This window comes from Leptodactylus fuscus, chromosome 7, assembly GCF_031893055.1.
Source record: "Leptodactylus fuscus isolate aLepFus1 chromosome 7, aLepFus1.hap2, whole genome shotgun sequence".
Classification (NCBI taxonomy): Eukaryota; Metazoa; Chordata; class Amphibia; order Anura; family Leptodactylidae; genus Leptodactylus; species Leptodactylus fuscus.
In genome coordinates, this window is record NC_134271.1 from 127,334,061 (window position 1) to 127,342,502 (window position 8,442).

Sequence of the window (8,442 nt, forward strand, 5' to 3'; positions counted from 1 at the left end):
GGTCCAAACTGGGCTGGTTAGAGGCTCCCTCCACCATTAATTGGTCCAAACTGGGCTGGTTAGAGGCTCCCTCCACCATTAATTGGTCCAAACTGGGCTGGTTAGAGGCTCCCTCCACCATGAATTTGCCCAAACTGGGCTGTTTAGAGGCTCCCTCCACCATGAATTTGCCCAAACTGGGCTGGTTAGAGGCTCCCTCCACCATGAATTGGTCCAAACGGGTTTTTAGAGGCTCCCTTCACCATGAATTGGTCCAAACTTGGCTGTTTAGAGGCTCCCTCCACCATGAATTGGTCCAAACTTGGCTGTTTAGAGGCTCCCTCCACCATGAATTGGTCCAAACTGGGTTTTTTAGAGGCTCCCTCCACCATGAATTTGCCCAAACTGGGCTGTTTAGAGGCTCCCTCCACCATGAATTTGCCCAAACTGGGCTGGTTAGAGGCTCCCTCCACCATGAATTGGTCCAAACTGGGGTTTTTAGAGGCTCCCTCCACCATGAATTGGTCCAAACTTGGCTGTTTAGAGGCTCCCTCCACCATGAATTGGTCCAAACTGGGGTGGTTAGAGGCTCCCTCCACCATTAATTGGTCCAAACTGGGCTGGTTAGAGGCTCTCTCCACCATTAATTGGTCCAAACTGGGCTGGTTAGAGGCTCCCTCCACCATGAATTTGCCCAAACTGGGCTGTTTAGAGGCTCCCTCCACCATGAATTTGCCCAAACTGGGCTGTTTAGAGGCTCCCTCCACCATGAATTGGTCCAAACTGGGTTTTTTAGAGGCTCCCTCCACCATGAATTGGTCCAAACTGGGCTGGTTAGAGGCTCCCTCCACCATGAATTGGTCCAAACTGGGGTGGTTAGAGGCTCCCTCCACCATTAATTGGTCCAAACTGGGCTGGTTAGAGGCTCCCTCCACCATTAATTGGTCCAAACTGGGCTGGTTAGAGGCTCCCTCCACCATTAATTGGTCCAAACTGGGCTGGTTAGAGGCTCCCTCCACCATGAATTTGCCCAAACTGGGCTGTTTAGAGGCTCCCTCCACCATGAATTTGCCCAAACTGGGCTGGTTAGAGGCTCCCTCCACCATGAATTGGTCCAAACTGGGGTTTTTAGAGGCTCCCTCCACCATGAATTGGTCCAAACTTGGCTGTTTAGAGGCTCCCTCCACCATTAATTGGTCCAAACTGGGCTGGTTAGAGGCTCCCTCCACCATGAATTGGTCCAAACTGGGTTTTTTAGAGGCTCCCTCCACCATGAATTTGCCCAAACTGGGCTGTTTAGAGGCTCCCTCCACCATGAATTGGTCCAAACTGGGGTGGTTAGAGGCTCCCTCCACCATTAATTGGTCCAAACTGGGCTGGTTAGAGGCTCCCTCCACCATTAATTGGTCCAAACTGGGCTGGTTAGAGGCTCCCTCCACCATGAATTTGCCCAAACTGGGCTGGTTAGAGGCTCCCTCCACCATGAATTGGTCCAAACTGGGTTTTTTAGAGGCTCCCTCCACCATGAATTTGCCCAAACTGGGCTGGTTAGAGGCTCCCTCCACCATGAATTGGTCCAAACTGGGGTTTTTAGAGGCTCCCTCCACCATGAATTTGCCCAAACTGGGCTGTTTAGAGGCTCCCTCCACCATGAATTGGTCCAAACTGGGCTGGTTAGAGGCTCCCTCCACCATGAATTGGTCCAAACTGGGCTGGTTAGAGGCTCCCTCCACCATTAATTGGCCCAAACTGGGCTGGTTAGAGGCTCCCTCCACCATGAATTGGTCCAAACTGGGTTTTTTAGAGGCTCCCTCCACCATGAATTTGCCCAAACTGGGCTGTTTAGAGGCTCCCTCCACCATGAATTGGTCCAAACTGGGCTGGTTAGAGGCTCCCTCCACCATTAATTGGTCCAAACTGGGCTGGTTAGAGGCTCCCTCCACCATGAATTGGTCCAAACTGGGCTGGTTAGAGGCTCCCTCCACCATGAATTTGCCCAAACTGGGCTGTTTAGAGGCTCCCTCCACCATTAATTGGTCCAAACTGGGCTGGTTAGAGGCTCCCTCCACCATGAATTTGCCCAAACTGGGCTGTTTAGAGGCTCCCTCCACCATGAATTGGTCCAAACTGGGTTTTTTAGAGGCTCCCTCCACCATGAATTGGTCCAAACTGGGCTGGTTAGAGGCTCCCTCCACCATGAATTTCCCAAAACTTGGCTGTTTAGAGGCTCCCTCCACCAGGAATTGGTCCAAACTGGGCTGGTTAGAGGCTCCCTCCACCATGAATTTCCCAAAACTTGGCTGTTTAGAGGCTCCCTCCACCATGAATTGGTCCAAACTGGGCTGGTTAGAGGCTCCCTCCACCATTAATTGGTCCAAACTGGGCTGGTTAGAGGCTCCCTCCACCATGAATTGGTCCAAACTGGGTTTTTTAGAGGCTCCCTCCACCATGAATTTGCCCAAACTGGGCTGTTTAGAGGCTCCCTCCACCATGAATTGGTCCAAACTGGGCTGGTTAGAGGCTCCCTCCACCATTAATTGGTCCAAACTGGGCTGGTTAGAGGCTCCCTCCACCATTAATTGGTCCAAACTGGGCTGGTTAGAGGCTCCCTCCACCATGAATTTGCCCAAACTGGGCTGGTTAGAGGCTCCCTCCACCATGAATTGGTCCAAACTGGGTTTTTTAGAGGCTCCCTCCACCATGAATTTGCCGAAACTGGGCTGGTTAGAGGCTCCCTCCACCATGAATTGGTCCAAACTGGGGTTTTTAGAGGCTCCCTCCACCATGAATTGGTCCAAACTGGGGTTTTTAGAGTCTCCCTCCACCATGAATTGGTCCAAACTGGGGTGTTTAGAGGCTCCCTCCACCATGAATTTGCCCAAACTCTGCTGGTTAGAGGCTCAATCCACCCTGATTTTCAAAACAAATGTTGGTGCCAACCTCAACTTACTACAAGGGCCAAATTCACTGCTGGTGACAAGCTCTCCTCACTGCAAGTGCCAAATACACATGTTTCAAGGTGTTTTCCTACTGTCAGAGAGGTGGTATTGAGTGTGTAAAGTGTGTAGTTGTTAGGCTGTGATGTTGGGGTAATAGAGGGTCTTTGGTGTGTTAGATGCCCCCAGACATGCTTCCCCTGCTGTCCCAGTGTCATTCCAGAGGTGTTGGCATCATTTCCTGGGGTGTCATAGTGGACTTGGTGACCCTCCAGACACGGATTTGGGTTTCCCCCTTAACGAGTATCTGTTCCCCATAGACTATAATGGGGTTCGAAACCCGTTCGAACACACGAACATTGAGCGGCTGTTCGAATCGAATTTCGAACCTCGAACATTTTAGTGTTCGCTCATCTCTATTTATTATATAATCTAGTAAATATTCTGTACACAAGAAAGATGTTAATCTCCTGCTGGGCTGCTCCATCTTCAGCTACAGACCAAAAAAGGAGGTAGGGTTTAGCAGAGGGGAAAGGATTGGATTGATGAGACTTTTGTCCTAGGAACCTATCTATAAAACATAGTGTAGAATACTGTCAGGACTCCTAGGAACCTATCTATAAAACATAGTGTAGAATACTGTCAGGGCTCCTAGGAACCTATCTATAAAACATAGTGTAGAACACTGTCAGGGCTCCTAGGAACCTATCTATAAAACATAGTGTAGAACACTGTCAGGGCTCCTAGGAACCTATCTATAAAACATAGTGTAGAATACTGTCAGGGCTCCTAGGAACCTATCTATAAAACATAGTGTAGAACACTGTCAGGGCTCCTAGGAACCTATCTATAAAACATAGCGTAGAACACTCTTAGAGCTCCTAGGAACCTATCTATAAAACATAGTGTAGAATACTGTCAGGGCTCCTAAGAACCTATCTATAAAACATAGTGTAGGACACTGTCAGGGCTCCTAGGAACCTATCTATAAAACATAGTGTATAACACTGTCAGGGCTCCTAGGAACCTATCTATAAAACATAGTGTAGAATACTGTCAGGGCTCCTAGGAACCTATCTATAAAACATAGTGTAGAACACTGTCAGGGCTCCTAGGAACCTATCTATAAAACATAGCGTAGAACACTCTTAGAGCTCCTAGGAACCTATCTATAAAACATAGTGTAGAACACTGTCAGGGCTCCTAGGAACCTATCTATAAAACATAGTGTAGGACACTGTCAGGGCTCTTAGGAACCTATCTATAAAACATAGTGTAGAACACTGTCAGGACTCCTAGGAACCTATCTATAAAACATAGTGTAGAACACTGTCAGGGCTCCTAGGAACCTATCTATAAAACATAGTGTAGAATACTGTCAGGACTCCTAGGAACCTATCTATAAAACATAGTGTATAACCAGGGTCGGACTGGGGTGTCTAGGGCCCACCAGTGGAATTGTTTCTAGGGGCCCACCATCAGGACCCTGCAGACCAGCGATGCCGAGACAGGGCAGCTAAAGGTAATAACATCTCGGGAGCCATGCTGCTCACCTGCCATACATTGTGCAACAACACACTACCTAAACCTACTGCTACACTCTGTATGGAAAGTGAACAGCGCAGCTCCTAGAAATGTTACCATTACCTATAGCCGCGCTGTCCTGGAATAGCTGATCTGCAGAGGTCCTGGCTGTTGTATCATCACAGATGTAATATTGACGGCCTATCCTAAGGACAGACCATCAATATTATAAAGTTGGATAAATCCTTTAAAGATTTGTCCAGGAATTGGATCAACCCATTTGCCTGGCGGGAGGTGTAAAATAAAAAAATAAAAAGTGCCTTCACCTGTCCCCATTGCTCCATTGTCCGCCGCCAGTGTCCATTTAGTCTCATGCCAGCACCTCCTTGCTGGGAGTCCTGCACCTCATGGGACCGCTGAGACCAATTAGATACAGGATTTCCAGAAATAAGGCCATGAGACTGAACAGACACAGGCAGGAGGATAACGGGGTGCTGGGGACAAAAGCTCAATGAAAAACACTGCGTCTCACTGTTGTGCCTAATCCTTAAAGAGGACCTTTCACCATTTGGGGCACATGCGGTTTACTACACTGCTAGAAAGCCAACAGTGTGCTGAATTCAGTGCAGTTTTCATGTTCTGTGCCCCGGGTGAAGAGCTATCGGTGCCGGTACCATAGCTCTTCACTGTCAGAAGGGCTTTCCTGACAGTCAATCAGTAACGCCCTTCCTTGCAGTAGTGTCTATTGCGCTGTATTGTTGTGAGGGGGCTTTGCTTACCGCCTAGTGATGACGCTGAGCGGTGGGGAACGCTACCTACCCCCAGTACACGTCTATGGACGAGCATTATCAGGAGGGGAGGGGGCGTTCCTCCCCGATCTCATAGTACAGCACAATAGGCGCTGCTGGGAAGAAGGACGTTCCTGACTGACTGTAAGACACGCCCTTCTGACAGCGAAGATCTACGGTACCGGGACCAATAGCTCTTCACCGGGGGCACAGAATGGGAAAGCCGATAGTACGCTGAATTCAGCGCACTGTCAGCTTTCTAGCGGTATATAAAACCGCATGTGCCCCAGGTGGAAAGAGCTCCTCCTTAACATCTCAATATACTGTACATCACACTATAAGAATAAGACCTAACACAGCGTCCCACAGCAAAAAAGCGCTGCAGGAAAACCCCCGGCACCAACATATCAGTTTTCCTGCAGCGCTTTTTGCAGAAACTCCACAGAGGTTTGCTCTGAGGACTTTCTGCTTCCATTATACCTATAGGGACATTGTAGGTGTTTCCGTAGGTATAAGTGCTGCGATTTCCAAAAACTGCAACAGTTACCTACACACTCATACATATACATTCATATATACTCACAAACACACATATATATATATATATATATATATATATATATATATAGCATATACACATTTATATACATTCATATACCATATATACTAACATATATACATACACTCACACATTATTATAGCATACTGTATATACACACACACATACCTGTATACAAACATACAGTCCTCACACAGTATACAAGACACATGCTTTAACCCTTAAGTACTATCATGGTGTCTATCATAGTGATATGTGTATGGTAATGGTGTATGATAGACACCATGGTAGGACTTAAGGGTTAAACAAATATACACACATACATATTAAATATTACAGTTTACCAAAAAAAAGAAAAAAATATACTCACATTTGTGAAGCAGCAGCAGCAGACTCCTCTGTCCCCACACGGGCCGATGTAAACGATGACTCACTCTGAAGAGGAGGGGGAGGGGGGAAAGTCCCGGCTTGCAGAGAGATCGCTTCCTAAGATTGCACTGGCAGGAGGCCTCTCTGTGTAAGTGTCGGGGCCCTGGGAAACTGACAGCAGCCATGCTTCTTTAGTCATTACAGCGCTGCCAGCAGCCTGGGGCCCCGAACTTACTGTTCCAGCCCCTGCCACTAGCAGCGCTCAGTTTGCAAATGCAAATGCACTGGACAGGGGCCCGAACCAGCCCCTGACATCCCGATCGGGCCCCTGACCAGTGCTTCTCCTGCCTATGCTTTTTCTTAAATAAAACGTGCAGCCATATATAGTCGGGGCCCGGGGCCCACCGGGGGATTCCCCGGTGCTCCGGCGGGCCAGTCCGACCCTGTGTATAACACTGTCAGGGCTCCTAGTATCCCATCTATAAAACATATTGTAGAATACTGTCAGGACTCCTAGGAACCTATCTATAAAACATAGTGTAGAACACTGTCAGGACTCCTAGGAACCTATCTATAAAACATAGTGTAGAACACTGTCAGGACTCCTAGGAACCTATCTATAAAACATAGTGTAGAACACTGTCAGGACTCCTAGGAACCTATCTATAAAACATAGTGTAGAACACTGTCAGGGCTCCTAGGAACCTATCTATAAAACATAGTGCAGAATACTTTCATGGCTCCTAGAAACCTATCTATAAAACACAGTGTAAAACACTGTCAGGGCACCTAGGAACCTATCTATCCAATTTCTATCTCTGTACGGCAAACACAGATGAAGTTATGTCAATGTGAAAGTGATATTATTATAATAGTATAATAGATGAAGGCCCAGGGGAGGAGAAAAAAAGTAGAAAAAACATTCATACTCACTCTCCCTTATCTCTTTTGGGCCATCTTGTGGTGTCCGCTGCTCTCCAGGAGAAGTCCGATGCTTATCTCATCGATGACATCAGTCCAGGGTTACCTCTGAGGCCACTGGTTGGATCATCAGCGGTCACATCATGACATCATTACACTCGTGCCCATGTCATTTGAGGGACCCAATCTCAGGCCTCACCGATGACCCCGTGCAGATGACATCACAGAAGAGCACTGTGCGCCGCAAGAAGGCCTTAATGATCTAAAGGAAGATATGAATATTTTTGTTTTTATTTATTTTTTCACCTCCCCTGCGTCTCCACCTATTATACTCTGGAATCTGAAGAGATTATAATGCTGTGTCCATTTTAGTTCGCCCAACATAAATCTCCATTTGTCCAAACAATTTTAAAAGATATGAAAGTGGAACGGAGGAAGATATGGAGGGAACACAAGAAGTTCAGTTTTTGAAAGATTCCATTTCACATAAACAGAAGACACAATGTTAGAGACAGCAGAGAGACAGTCACTGGTGTTCTGTATTAGTGCAGGGATGATGTCACGGGATGAGGTATATACAGTCCTATGAAAAAGTTTGGGCACCCCTATTAATCTTAATCATTTTTAGTTCTAAAAATTTTGCTGTTTGCAACAGCCATTTCAGTTTGATATATCTAATAACTGATGGACACAGTAATATTTCAGGATTGAAATGAGGTTTATTGTACTAACAGAAAATGCGCAATATGCATTAAACCAAAATTTGACCGGTGCAAAAGTATGGGCACCCTTATCATTTTATTGATTTGAATACTCCTAACTACTTTTTACTGACTTACTGAAGCACAAAATTGGTTTTGTAACCTCAGTGAGCTTTGAACTTCATAGCCAGGTGTATCCAATCATGAGAAAAGGTATTTAAGGTGGCCAATTGCAAGTTGTTCTACTATTTGAATCTCCTCTGAAGAGTGGCATCATGGGCTACTCAAAACAACTCTCAAATGATCTGAAAACAAAGATTGTTCAACATAGTTGTTCAGCGGAAGGATACAAAAAGCTGTCTCAGAGATTTAACCTGTCAGTTTCCACTGTGAGGAACATAGTAAGGAAATGGAAGACCACAGGGACAGTTCTTGTTAAGCCCAGAAGTGGCAGGCCAAGAAAAATATCAGAAAGGCAGAGAAGAAGAATGGTGAGAACAGTCAAGGACAATCCACAGACCACCTCCAAAGAGCTGCAGCATCATCTTGCTGCAGATGGTGTCACTGTGCATCGGTCAACTATACAGCGCACTTTGCACAAATAGAAGCTGTATGGGAGGGTGATGAGAAAGAAGCCGTTTCTGCACGTACGCCACAAATAGAGT